The 12862-nt window shown below is 40.2% G+C and overlaps 1 protein-coding gene across 1 annotated transcript in view; it reads left to right on the forward strand.

Moving 5' to 3' along the window:
- The first annotated feature begins 813 nt into the window (after positions 1–813).
- The window catches only part of LOC140171632 (chondroitin sulfate N-acetylgalactosaminyltransferase 2-like), a 34578-nt gene continuing 22529 nt past the window's right edge, over positions 814–12862 (forward strand). The window contains 1 exon segment of the mRNA XM_072194917.1: positions 814–1211. The gene's annotated coding sequence lies outside the window, so the exon portion shown is untranslated.

Genomic DNA, 12862 nt, shown 5'->3' on the forward strand with positions numbered 1-12862 from the left:
TGCACAAATTGCATTTGATTCAATTCCCAATGTCATAATTTGTCTAGGTTTACTCGCATTGTCATATTCTCAAGATTTCCCAATAACCTGTTGTGTGTTTATTCTTCATTGGGCTATTCAAGTTGAAATCCATATACCCCATATGGAAGACATGATTGAAATATCTTACATAGGGGGTGTAGATTTCAAATGGAGTCGCCCATTCAGGTAACCTCATTATTGAAATACACTTTGTGTGGAAGATTAAGGTTCATGGATGATGGCTTCCATATAGGGGGTGTATGGATTTCAAATGGAATTGCACATTTCATGTATAACATTGATGTAGGTTTTATCATCAATCAACCAACATTCCCTGTCCCAAATTCACAGTTGAATTGGCAGATATTCAAAGCACCCGCTACCTTCACGCTGCCAACTCATATGAACCAAAATACCGTGAAAAATTGCAACTGAAAAGTCGCTGGCGAGTCAAACCACCACCATACTGTGAACTCTATTCAAGTTATTCAATATGGATACAGCTTTAGATGGTTGATTTGTAATTAGACAAAAAACTTTGGATTTGGCACATGTAGGTCCCAGTAGAAATCTAAGCAACACCTAGTGAGCTGGGTATAGTGTTTAGGAAACAAACCGTACTGACTAACAGTAGCACAGTATCCATGGACAAAGTTCATTGTTGAATATAAGTGTACACAATGTATATTGATGCTGAGCTACTTGTGGGTCTATACTCTACTCAATGATCAAGAGTCCTATATTTGATACACGTCATGTATGTTAATTTGCAAGTCAATTTATTTCAGCTGGTGATGAGATTCCAGAAATATTTTGGTGTAATTAAACTTGCAAAAACATCGCTTAATATTGTGTGTGCAGAAACGAAAAGGCTAAAATCGAGATCTGTGTTCATTTTGCCCATGCCTGGCTGTGATCAGTACTACTACTAGTCTCGGGCACTTAGTGATTACCGCTTGTTGATGGTGATTAAAAACAGCTTGTTGTTGTGGAACTGAATAATGCAGAGTATTTTCTAATGGTGTTTTAAGTATTCCATTATTTTGGGGGAAATGGATGCATTGGGAAATAATGTTGAGGTACAGTGAGGATTGGGGCACTGTTTGAAGTGTGAACATCACATCCAATAATGGCTTTAGTCAGTGAAGATTCGTGTAAGTTGGTAGAGCCAACCTGTGTACAACTTAAAGGTAGGTTTCACATTTTGAGTAAAGACAGATCTGTTTTCAGTTTTGCGAGCAGTTGATATTGTTTCCTTCCCACTTGCGAGGTGTTTAAATTGTTGTGTACAGGCGATATTCTTGTGATGAGCCTTTCATGACAATCTACTATGATCGAGACATAATTATTGTTAATAACTGTTAATTTCTACTTCAGTCAACCACAATGTTTTTGTAAATAGTATTAATGAATAAGGCTAAATGTTATTTTGAAAAGTTGTATATAAATCTTGTTTAACTAAGAAATTTGCAAGAAACTTGAATTCTTTTCCAGAGAGAATTTTTTGTGATGATGAATTCATTTTGTAAATTTTTGTAAGATAGCCATGTGTCCTGTGTGTTGAATGCTTTCGGATTTAAGTGTAGCTAGAAAAATGCACTAGTGCCAACTCATCAGGTAATTACTCCGAGCACTAACTGCATTTAAACCTGCTGCATTAAAGCTTCCATTAGTGGAGTGGAAATTTTGCTCATTTTAAGCAAATTACAACATTCATAATAGCAAGTTGCAATCACAACAGACCAACAGGAACTAGAGGATATTGGAAACCTTGTAATATTTGTGTAATACATTTTTCATGATAAATTATATTCACTGTACACATTTTTTCTATACTTGATAACAAATAGCCTATATTTAATGCTTTAATATTTTACACCAGTTTGAAAGAACAACTTAAAATTACTGTGGCACAAAATATTAACACCATTCTGAAGAATATCAACCCATCCTGTGCTAGTTTCCCAATATCCACACACATGCAACCAGACCATTCACAATCAAATGTTGTTGGTACAAAGCCTCGTTACCCAAATAGGAAGTCAGCAATAATCACAAATAGGAAGTATCACTATGGACCACAATGGCCTCATCCCAATGGCATAGTTCAATAACCTCAATTAAACACTCATAGTGCAAAATTTGACCTCAAGTTGCAGAGTATGAGTTTTGTACCCAAATTTTCAAAGGTCATTCAATGAATGTACAAATGTATTGGGGTTAAAGAACTGTGCCCTGATAGATGAACATGTTGTGGATCCTAGTGTATACCATGAGGACAGGTTGTATGGCCGTGGGATATTAGGGGGGTTTGTTTATATATCTATCTATGCTAAGAACAGTCAGGCAGGCTAGGCTAAGCTTACAATAGGTTAGGCCTTGATTGAATGAGTCAGGCTGGGGGCAGGCAGGATCTTGTATGTTTGATGGAATAACATAGATGTGTTTATAGACTGCAGCTGCCTTACATGAGATAGGATGGTTATACGTGGTCAGTTCATGTAGGATCATACTGGATTACATGTGTGATATTAGATACAACAGCAACAACCGTGGTAAGATTTGCATTGCTCAGAGTAATATTCTTGCGATGAATTTATCTGTTGTTTTGCCTAAAACATGCTCAGAATATTTGGAATAATAGGCTACTTGTAAAGAAGCTGGATCCGGGGGGGGGGGGTCACTCCCATTGTGGCCTGTACACCATCCGCGATAATGAAAAACGCGTAAAAAGGGTATATAGTTTTACGTGGGTAAGCACGATCTGTGCACGCGCTTAGGGTGTCAAAACATGAAATATTGGAAAAAGGGTAGCAAAATTGCAATTGCTATGATACGCGGAAATGAAATTTAGGGTATGAAATTTGATGCAAGGAATAAAATCCCTGTTTAGGCTATTGTTTTAGCCAAGGGTTAAATCTTTGTTTAGGGTGCTTTTCAAAAGTTGATTATCGCGGATGGTGTACAGGCTACAATGGGAGTGACCCCCCCCGGGCTGGATCATGAGAATTTGGAGCGCAAGTGCTCAAATTGTTTTACAATAAACAAATGAAACTTAGAAGCTCAGGCATATAGGAGATAAGTTTTGTGACATGTTTTTTATTGAAAAAGGTAGGTGGTGTAAGGTGCTGTATATTAGCATGCAGGGGGAAATATATTAAAAATGATCAGTGCATTACCAGTGCCGCCGACAAGGGGGGTTAAGGGGGTGCGTTACCACTGGGCCTTAATGCATACCTTAATGGGCCCATTAAAGCAAAGAAAAGAGACCTCAGGGGCCGTGAAAAGGGGGCCTGTGTGTTCATTTTACCCCGGGCCCGTATAGATAAATGGCTCTCGGCGGCACTGTGCATTACTCTGATGGCACATTCTTGTGAAGTTATGTAGAAGTATAAACTGTATCTGTCTTTTGATATTTATGCTGTGTAAGTGCTGAATTATATCTGAACTTTGTTAAATTGCTAAATAGGGCTTACACAAATTGAAGGATCCCTACTAGCTGCAGGCAGGATTTCTACCAATGCACATTATTATATTGGTACATTTATAGCATCAGGAATGAAAGAGGTGCCATCAGCGAATATAGTAACATATGCTCATGGCTCACACCCACTGGCTACTGTGCAGCCACTCAAGCTACTAGTATTATGTTCTCACTATGAAATATATAAGCAATCTGAGGGAACTGAGCCAGTTCTATGTATCTGGGTTCAAATCAGTCCAGGTTGATGAAGTAGGCCTGGAATTTAAGTGGATGCTAACAAGTACCTCACATGGGTCAATGCACTACTAATCACTACCATTTGGCTCACCATGCATAGGCTATGAGGTGGATATAGGCAATATGGAAATGCTTAAATACCTCCATCCATCCTTGTAAAGATCGGCTCATTACATATATTGTGATTGTTAGGACATTCAATAGGAATGGTCCTTTAGAAAACAATGTGTTGCTTCCCAAAGCAATAAGCTGTATTAATCTTTAACTTTTTAAGGAGACCCATAGCAATGAGTTGCTTTTGTAATGACCCCAGCCCGGGGACCCCAGTTGATGTTGTTTTGGAAAGCAAGGTGTTTTTTTGAAAGCAATATGTCACATATGAGCCCAATGGCTTGCCATATGAGTATATCTCATTCACTGACTTTGTAATATGAATCCAAAAGGAACAGCATGTTCATTTTTTGTTGCATTGTCATATAACTTACTAGTATAGCATTATCTTATTGCTCCATGGAACTTGAGGAGAGTCCATTGAACACCAGGATTCAACACTTTCATTTCTTCATGTATAGGCCTGACACATGCAAACTATGGTGTGAACCCCTTGAAGTTTTTCAGGAAAAATCAAATCACCACTTAACCTTTTATAACTTTTTGACCCAGTATTGAGGCTCCCTACTATGGCATGTATAAATGGGCTAAATCACGGAATCGGAGGTACAACACGGAAAATGACATTTTTGTATGATGTGACAAAAATTGTTAAAAGATAAGAGAAATAAACGTTAAAAACAATCATGAGTTGTGTAGGCCCTATGTCAATTTTTGTGATAAAAATACTGTTTCATAATACCGAAATAAAGGTATATTACCAATGCATGAACCCCCTATATCCCTCCAAACATCGTAATAGTCGGCATATTATCGTGGGAATATTCCAATCAGAGCATATTGATCGCGATATTGAACACTTTATTATGACATTAATCAGGGTTTTCTTTAAGCATTTTGCTGAAAGGGTATTTTCAAATTTTTTTGACCCTTTCAATTGTGAATTTTTCCTCTGAAGGAGTCAACAATATTGCCCAAGGGGTATTTTTATAATACTGTTTTTGAAGACATTTTTAACAATATGTGTGTTTTTGGAGCCATAGATGTAGATTTTTTGCCAGGGGGATGGTCCATACAATCATCCCCCAATGTTGACGCCTGTATGTGGGTCTCTGACCAAATTAACCTCATTGGTCATTTTAGTCCCAAAAGTGCAAATTGTTGCGCGCTTATTGCGAATTTATTCCACTTTTGCACTATACTTAAACAGTTTAGCTTCAAAATGGTAAAATTTTGTGTACCATAAACTTATTCGCCAAAAGGTGCTGGATTCACTTCAAGACATTTTTTCACTCCCCCCCCCCCAAGTCAATAAGAAATATACGCCACTTTTTAGAGCAGTGGCGGATCTAGAGCATGCAGTCAGAAGGGGGTGGGGGCAATTTTAAAAGAAAATAATAACATTTAAAATAATAATAATAATAAAAGAAGTAAAAAAACTTGTGCAAAATGAAGACCTAATTGAAACAATTTGGTGGATCATTTTGGCACTATTAATAATGTAAAATTTTAGTTTAAAAAGCCTAACATTTGTGAAATGAGCAGTCCATGGAGCCTTTCGTGGACGGCAACTTTTCCCTATTATGGTAGGCCTACAAATTGTGTTAAACATAAATTGGCAAATGTCGAAAGCAGAAGTGAAAGTGGCCGTTTGTTTATCAACTACGCATGGTGATGTTCCCCCTCAGAACTTGGAAAATTTGCAAAATGAAGACCTAATTGAAGTGATTTGGTGGATCATTTTGGCACTATTACTGTGTAAAATTTAAGTTGAAAAGCCGAAAATTGTGAAATGACGGTCCATAAAGCCTTCGTTGTCACGTTTTCCCTTGTTGGGCCTATAAATTGTGTTAAACATAGGGCCTAAATTGGCAAATGTCGAAAGCCGATGCGAAAATGGTCACTTGTTTATCCACTAGGCATGGGGGTGTCTGAGGGGGATGTTCCCCCATGAGAGGGAATATTTTGCAAAATTAAAGTCCAATTGAAGGCATTTGGTGCATCATTTAAACAGAAAAAAAGGACCCGAACCCAATTTGCAAGATTTCAAACTGACCCTCTACAATTTTACTAAGCACTAAAACATGCATGGATCGATGCTGACAAAATGTGATGGGCCCTACATATCGGAGGTAGGTCCTAAATGCCAAAAGCCGAGAGTAAATGCACAATATCGGGTGTTTCTCTATTCAAATCTTGCAATATCTGAACGCGTCGTTTTCAAGATTTTGTATGCTGTTGGACTTTGGGACTTTGGATTTGAAGGAGTCAGCAGAGTGCCTGAACGCGTAAATACGCGTGTTTTGTGCGTTAAAGAAAACCCTGACATTAATATCATTGTTTATGATTTTAAGCTTTATTCATGACACGGATTTACAAATTTTACAACACGGATTACAACACGGAAAATGGATTTTAGAAAACGGTAAACTTCGGACTCTAGGCTATAATTTATACTATTCCAGTTGAAATCCATACACCCCCTATTGAAGGTATGATGTTAATCACCCAGACAGGGAGTGTAGATTTCAAATGGAGCCACCCATCCAGGTAACTCCAATTGAAATTCACACTCCCTCTGTGGAAGATTAAGGTTGTATCTTCCATAGGGGTGTATAGATTTCAACTGGAATAACCCAATGGCTTATGTTCTGGTACCAGCTTAAATACATCAAACACTTTAATAGCACATAGCTGCTGTGATGTGATTGTGGTCAGAACGGTCAAACTTTGTTCCCTTTGAATTGCATTTAAAAATAAACCTCCCAGATATTTTCAAAGCTGTCAAATGCCTTGTTAAAAGCGGGGTTAAAACCAGACTGAATTTGACATGAAAGCACAGCTTTGCATTCAACCAGCATGGCTGGGTATCAAAGCCAAGATAGCATTGTAACCCTACAGAGATCTTATCCAACTTGAAATAACAAACCACATGAACTTGACCTCAGGGTCAACTTTACAATCTGGATTTGATTTCTACAAAGCTTTTTACATGCCTGGCAGGTGTTTTGCAGGGGTGCTCGTTCTCTGAACAGGGCTGATGGCAAGATTTGTCCATACACTTGCACTGGTCCTCTTGCCTGTCCACTTATGACAGACCCTCCCTGGTAGGAGGACAGGTTATTGGTGAGTTAAAAAATAGGCAAGTTTGAAAAAGGCGAGTTAAAATGGTGAGTTACCCCCTGTAGTGTTTGCAGAAAGTCCACATGGCGAGTTGTGAATTTCCGGAAACTCCACACGGCGAGTTGTAGTAACCAATAGCTGCATGATGATGCATTGCACGCCACACCTCGTATTAGTCCCCCCCCCCCACTCAACAGCCGGTTGAGTTTTGATTTCATCCCCTATAAATTTCTGATTGTTCCTAGCAAAAACTATAGGCTTTTTAGCCTGGCTTGAGCATCTTGTTTGAGCCTGGTCCTATCAGGACACAAGTGTGTCTCCACATGGAGTGATTGATAAAACAAACAAACAGAGGTCTGTAATCTGAAAGTCATGCACCAAATATATAGGCCTACTGTGTTTCTTCAGGGAATGGTTGTTGGACTTCGCATCATCTTGTGTCTCTCAGTGAAGCTGCCAATGGAGAAATTCGCTGTAGTAGTGTGGTGTCAAAGCCAGTTGTTGCAAGCTCAAATGGTTCAAGCTATCTGTGGTAGGAACCAGGATCAAAATGATCACAACACAAAGTCAATGGGTTGTTAACAGGTGTGCAAACCAAGCATGACTGCATGAAACAGTATATGTATGGTATGACCCCAGTTATGACATTCACAACAACAACTGAATTTGCCCCTCTATCTATGATTGATTGGACAGTTTTTCGGTCAAATCTAAATCTATGGTCAAATTCAGGTCTACTGATGAAACAAATTAACCCCTCTTATTGGGTTGAGATCTCTCATCAGTATTTTACTCCCAATAAATCAATGCTGTAAACTGACAAACAACCTTCATGGACCATACCAGGTTCACTGACCTACAGGATCCCAATACTAGCAAGAACATCAGTGTCTGATTATGGGATTGATGTTACTTGCAAGGAATCTCCCCCACAGAAACAGCCTGGTCAGTCAGCTGTTGACCTCTGTGAACACACCATGGTGAATTTATTATCTATGGTGTGGCAAGTTTGGTTTATGTTCCCCATACTAATGAGGAATGACCACTTTGAACTTCAAATCCCATGACTATAAATCTATTAGAATTTTAATTAGGGCCTAGTCAGACAATACATGAAAGGGGATTAAATTTGATCACTTCCCTATTGATGAATTTAAGTTTGCATTTTCGTCATATTGTTTTGATAAAGTTGTTTCCCCCTCCCCCTTAAATCTCTTTAGAAGTTCAAGATATCATTCTGCTAGAACTGGCTCCTACTTTTCCTTTTCATGGCAAAAACTTCAATTTCTCCCCCCCCCCCCCATGGTTGACCAAAAATACATTGACAACAAATTTCATAATTGCACAGTTTGACCTGTCCATTTTCATATTGTAGGCCTCTATAAATAGTTTTTGATGGAAATATAAATTATTTCTGCCAAAATAAAACACTGTACAACTTCAGCACAGTAGCTAATGTTTTTTTCTTAGTTTTACATAGGCCTACATAAAAGCAGTAATGATAAAAATGCCAAGTGAAAATTAAAGTCAACGCAACACACTATTAAGAGACAAAGAAAACACAAAAATGGATGCTAACAATAGCCCCCTAATACGCATAGCTTCTGGTTATTACAAATATTCATCAATTTTCATGCCTCCTTCTTGCACAAGTATAGGAAGAAATAAAGTACTTTTAATTTTACAAGGGGTGTTGAATTCCTCTCCCTAGAGATAGACCTGTAGTGAATTTAATAAGAATAAATAAGAATAATTCAGGGATATAACACAAAGGTTGTGGTTAAAGTGTCTGGATGTCTCCAAAGTAGAGTAAAAGTGCTGTTTCAGGATGTCTTGAGTGGATTTTAGTAGGCCGTTGTACTATTTTTGAGTTACCAAGAGGATATATTAGATTTTTGCAGCATCTTTTAAAGGTGCATTCAGGGATCTCTGGAGATTTTCTTTTTCTTTTCAGGAAACATATTTACAAAGTAGAGCATTTGGTTCTCCCATAGAATTTTGAAATAAGTACTTGTGGGAAAGAGGCTTATAAAATTTTATTTGGTAAGGCAGAGATTCACTATATTTGCATGTAAAATCTCAGTGGTTTTTTAATGAGTGCAATCTGTAGGTTAAGCAATGTGCTAAGTGGTCATGTGTACATCTTATGAGTATGATTCATGACGGTATACATACACATATAGTGCTGTAATCGATTGTCGTAAGTATCGATAGTCGGAAAATACATAGACTTCCGACATGTCGAAACACTCAATGTCAGTATCGATACACAAACGACATGGCACACATGCTTAGATTATCTCAAATCAGGTCTCAAATTACCGTCAAATACTCAAATTACCGTCTCCCAATTTAGTTTTAGCTGTTAGGCTTCAATACACTTGTTGTTAACTTGTTTCTGGAACTTACTGATAATAAAATTGGTAAACTCAAATCCGTGTTTCAAACTGCGTGAGTATCGATAATAGTATCGACATGTCGGATGTTTGCCTCCCGACATATCGATACCCAGAAAGCTTATCGATTACAGCACTACACATTACACATTCTGTGAAACGTTTTTCCAAGTTGCTAGGGGAGGGGGATGTACTGCACTGAGCTTAGTGCTGGATGAAGTAAATAGGCTTACGGGACAAGTGATTCTTTTAATAGTACTCTATGGATGTATTTTGAGAATAAATTGTATTTTCAATATAAAATGATGGAATTTGTTCACTGTCAGTGGCTGCACCAGATATTTTTTGTTGGGGGCAAAAGAGTGCAAAGTAAAATTTAGGGGGGGAGGGGTCATAATCATGAAATTTCTGCCAAATTGCCACAATAATGGTAAATTTTTTTGGTTTCGGTTTCTTTTGGAGAAAACTGAGAGGGGGGAGATGGGAAGATTTCTGACTGGCGTAACTTGCACCCGTGGCACCGCCACTGTAGACCGTATGGAAATATGAAATTAAGTACAGGCTTGTATAAGCAAAAGTGGTTTTTGAACCAAGTCTTGTAAAATGATTTCCAATTTCCCAGCGTGCAATATGACCCTTAACATTATATATCAGACCGAAGGTTTCTGTGATGCCGAGAAGAAAAAGAAAGGAAACTAGAAACCACAGTTGTGTTTGACCAAACACGAATATCTATGCCCGTGACCCCACCCCTTAACCAAGCACCCCCCTTGTCCCATCATGAAAACCTTTTGAAGTGGTCCAAGGAACCAAAATCAAAATGCCTACACATTCCCTTTTAAGGGAGTTTTTGTCAAGTGATCAGTTTCCTTGACGTCCGATTCAGACCGTTATCATTGCTAACAAAATACTACCTATTGCGCTAAACTGTGTTAATATGTCGTACCAATTTTGCTTTTTAAAGTGTTTAGACTTTGACCTCTGGGGGATGCGGCTAATATAGAATACATCAAGGGTCATGGGTCATCATTGTACCAAATGTGAACCCTGAGGGCACTGTAGTTCTTGAGCTACAGCTGTTTGAAATTTTACACATATTGCTCACTGTAGCCCATGACCTTTGACCTCTGGGGTCGATGTTACCGCAGGAAATATCTAAGGGTCATGGGTCATCATTGTACCAAGCATGAACCCTGAGGGCGCTATAGTTCTTGAGCTAGAGCAGTTTTAAAAATTTACACATATTGCCCCCTGTAGCATGTGACCTTTGACCTCTGGGGTCGAGGCTACATTAAGTTACATCTAGGGGTCATGGGCCATCATTATACTAAGTATGAACCCTGAGGGCGCTATAGTTCTTGAGCTAGAGCTGTTTGAAATTTTACACATATTTCCCCCTGTAGCCCACGACCTTTGACCTCTGGGGTCGGGGTACCCTAGGATGATGCTAGGGGTCACGGGCAATCACTATACCAAGTTTGGGCCCCGAGGCTACCTAGGTTCTTGAGTTAGAGTGGTGCAAAAAGTGGTCTTAAGAAGGAGAAGAAGTCGAAGACTAAACACAACAAATACAACTAGAAACCACAGTTGTGTTTGACCAAACACGAATATCTATGCCCGTGGCCCACACTCTCTCTAACACCCCACCAGACCATCACTCTCTTATACTCCACCAGACACTCACTCGCTCTAAAACACCACCAGACTGGACCACACTCTCTCTAATACCCCACCAGACCCTCACTCTCTCTTATACTCCACCAGACACTCACTCGCTCTAAAACACCATCAGGCTGACCCATACTCTCTCTAATGCCCCACCAAGCCATCACTCTCTCTTATACTCCACCAGACACTCACTAGCTCTAAAACACCACCAGACTGGCACACACTCTTTCTAATACCCCACCAGACCCTCACTCTCTCTTATACGCCACCAGACACTCACTCGCTCTAAAACACCACCAGGCTGACCAAACTCTCTCTAATACCCCACCCAGCCATCACTCTCTCTTATACTCCACCAGACACTCACTCGCTCTAAAACACCAACAGGCTGACCCATACTCTCTCTAATAACCCACCAAGCCTTCACTCTCTCTTATACTCCACCAGACACTCACTCGCTCTAAAACACCAACAGGCTGACCCATACTCTCTCTCTAATACCCCACCAAGCCTTCACTCTCTCTTATACTCCACCAGACACTCACTCGCTCTAAAACACCACCAGGCTGACCCCAACTCTCTCTAATACCCCACCCAGTCATCACTCTCTCTTATACTCCACCAGACACTCACTAGCTCTAAAACACCCCGAGATTGGCGCACACTCTTTCTAATACCCCACCAGACCCTCACTCTCTCTTATACGCCACCAGACACTCACTCGCTCTAAAACACCACCAGGCTGACCCAAACTCTCTCTAATACCCCACCCAGCCATCACTCTCTCTTATACTCCACCAGACACTCACTCGCTCTAAAACACCAACAGGCTGACCCATACTCTCTCTAATACCCCACCAAGCCTTCACTCTCTCTTATACTCCACCAGACACTCACCCGCTCTAAAACACCAACAGGCTGACCCATACTCTCTCTAATACCCCACCAAGCCTTCACTCTCTCTTATACTCCACCAGACACTCACTCGCTCTAAAACACCACCAGGCTGACCCCAACTCTCTCTAATACCCCACCCAGCCATCACTCTCTCTTATACTCCATCAGACCCTCACTCTCTCTGAAACACTACCAGACTGGAGAATACCCCTTTAATCCCAAAACATTGTGTCCCTTTAAGCGGTTAACCTCTTAACCCCATTGTACGCCTTGACGTATAGTTGAAGCCTTCATCATTGCAAATACAGGTAGCTACCAAAATGCTACCTATTGTGATACACTGTGTTAACCGGTCGTACCTATTTTGCTTTTTAAAGCATATGAACTTTGACCTCTGGGGTTGCGGCTAGCATAGCATACTTCTAGGGTCATAGGCCATCATTGTACCAAGTATGAACCCTGAGGGCGCTATAGTTTTTGAGCTAGAGCTGTTTGAAATTTTACACATATTGCCCCCCTGTAGCCCATGACCTTTGACCTTTGGGGTCGGGGGTACCCTAGGATGTATCTAGGGGTCATGGGCCATCATTGTAACAAGTATGGGCCCAGGGGCTACTTTAGTTCCTGAGCTAGAGGGGTGCAAAGGACTGATCTTGAGAAGGAGAAGAAGGAGAAGAAGGACTAGAAACCACAGTTGTGTTTGACCAAACACGAATATCTATGCCCGTGGCCCACACTCTCTCTAACACCCCACCAGACCATCACTCTCTTATACTCCACCAGACACTCACTCGCTCTAAAACACCACCAGACTGGACCACACTCTCTCTAATACCCCACCAGACCCGCACTCTCTCTTATACTCCACCAGACACTCACTCGCTCTAAAACACCATCAGGCTGACCCATACTCTCTCTAATGCCC

Source organism: Amphiura filiformis, chromosome 15 (assembly GCF_039555335.1).
Source record: "Amphiura filiformis chromosome 15, Afil_fr2py, whole genome shotgun sequence".
Taxonomy (NCBI): Eukaryota; Metazoa; Echinodermata; class Ophiuroidea; order Amphilepidida; family Amphiuridae; genus Amphiura; species Amphiura filiformis.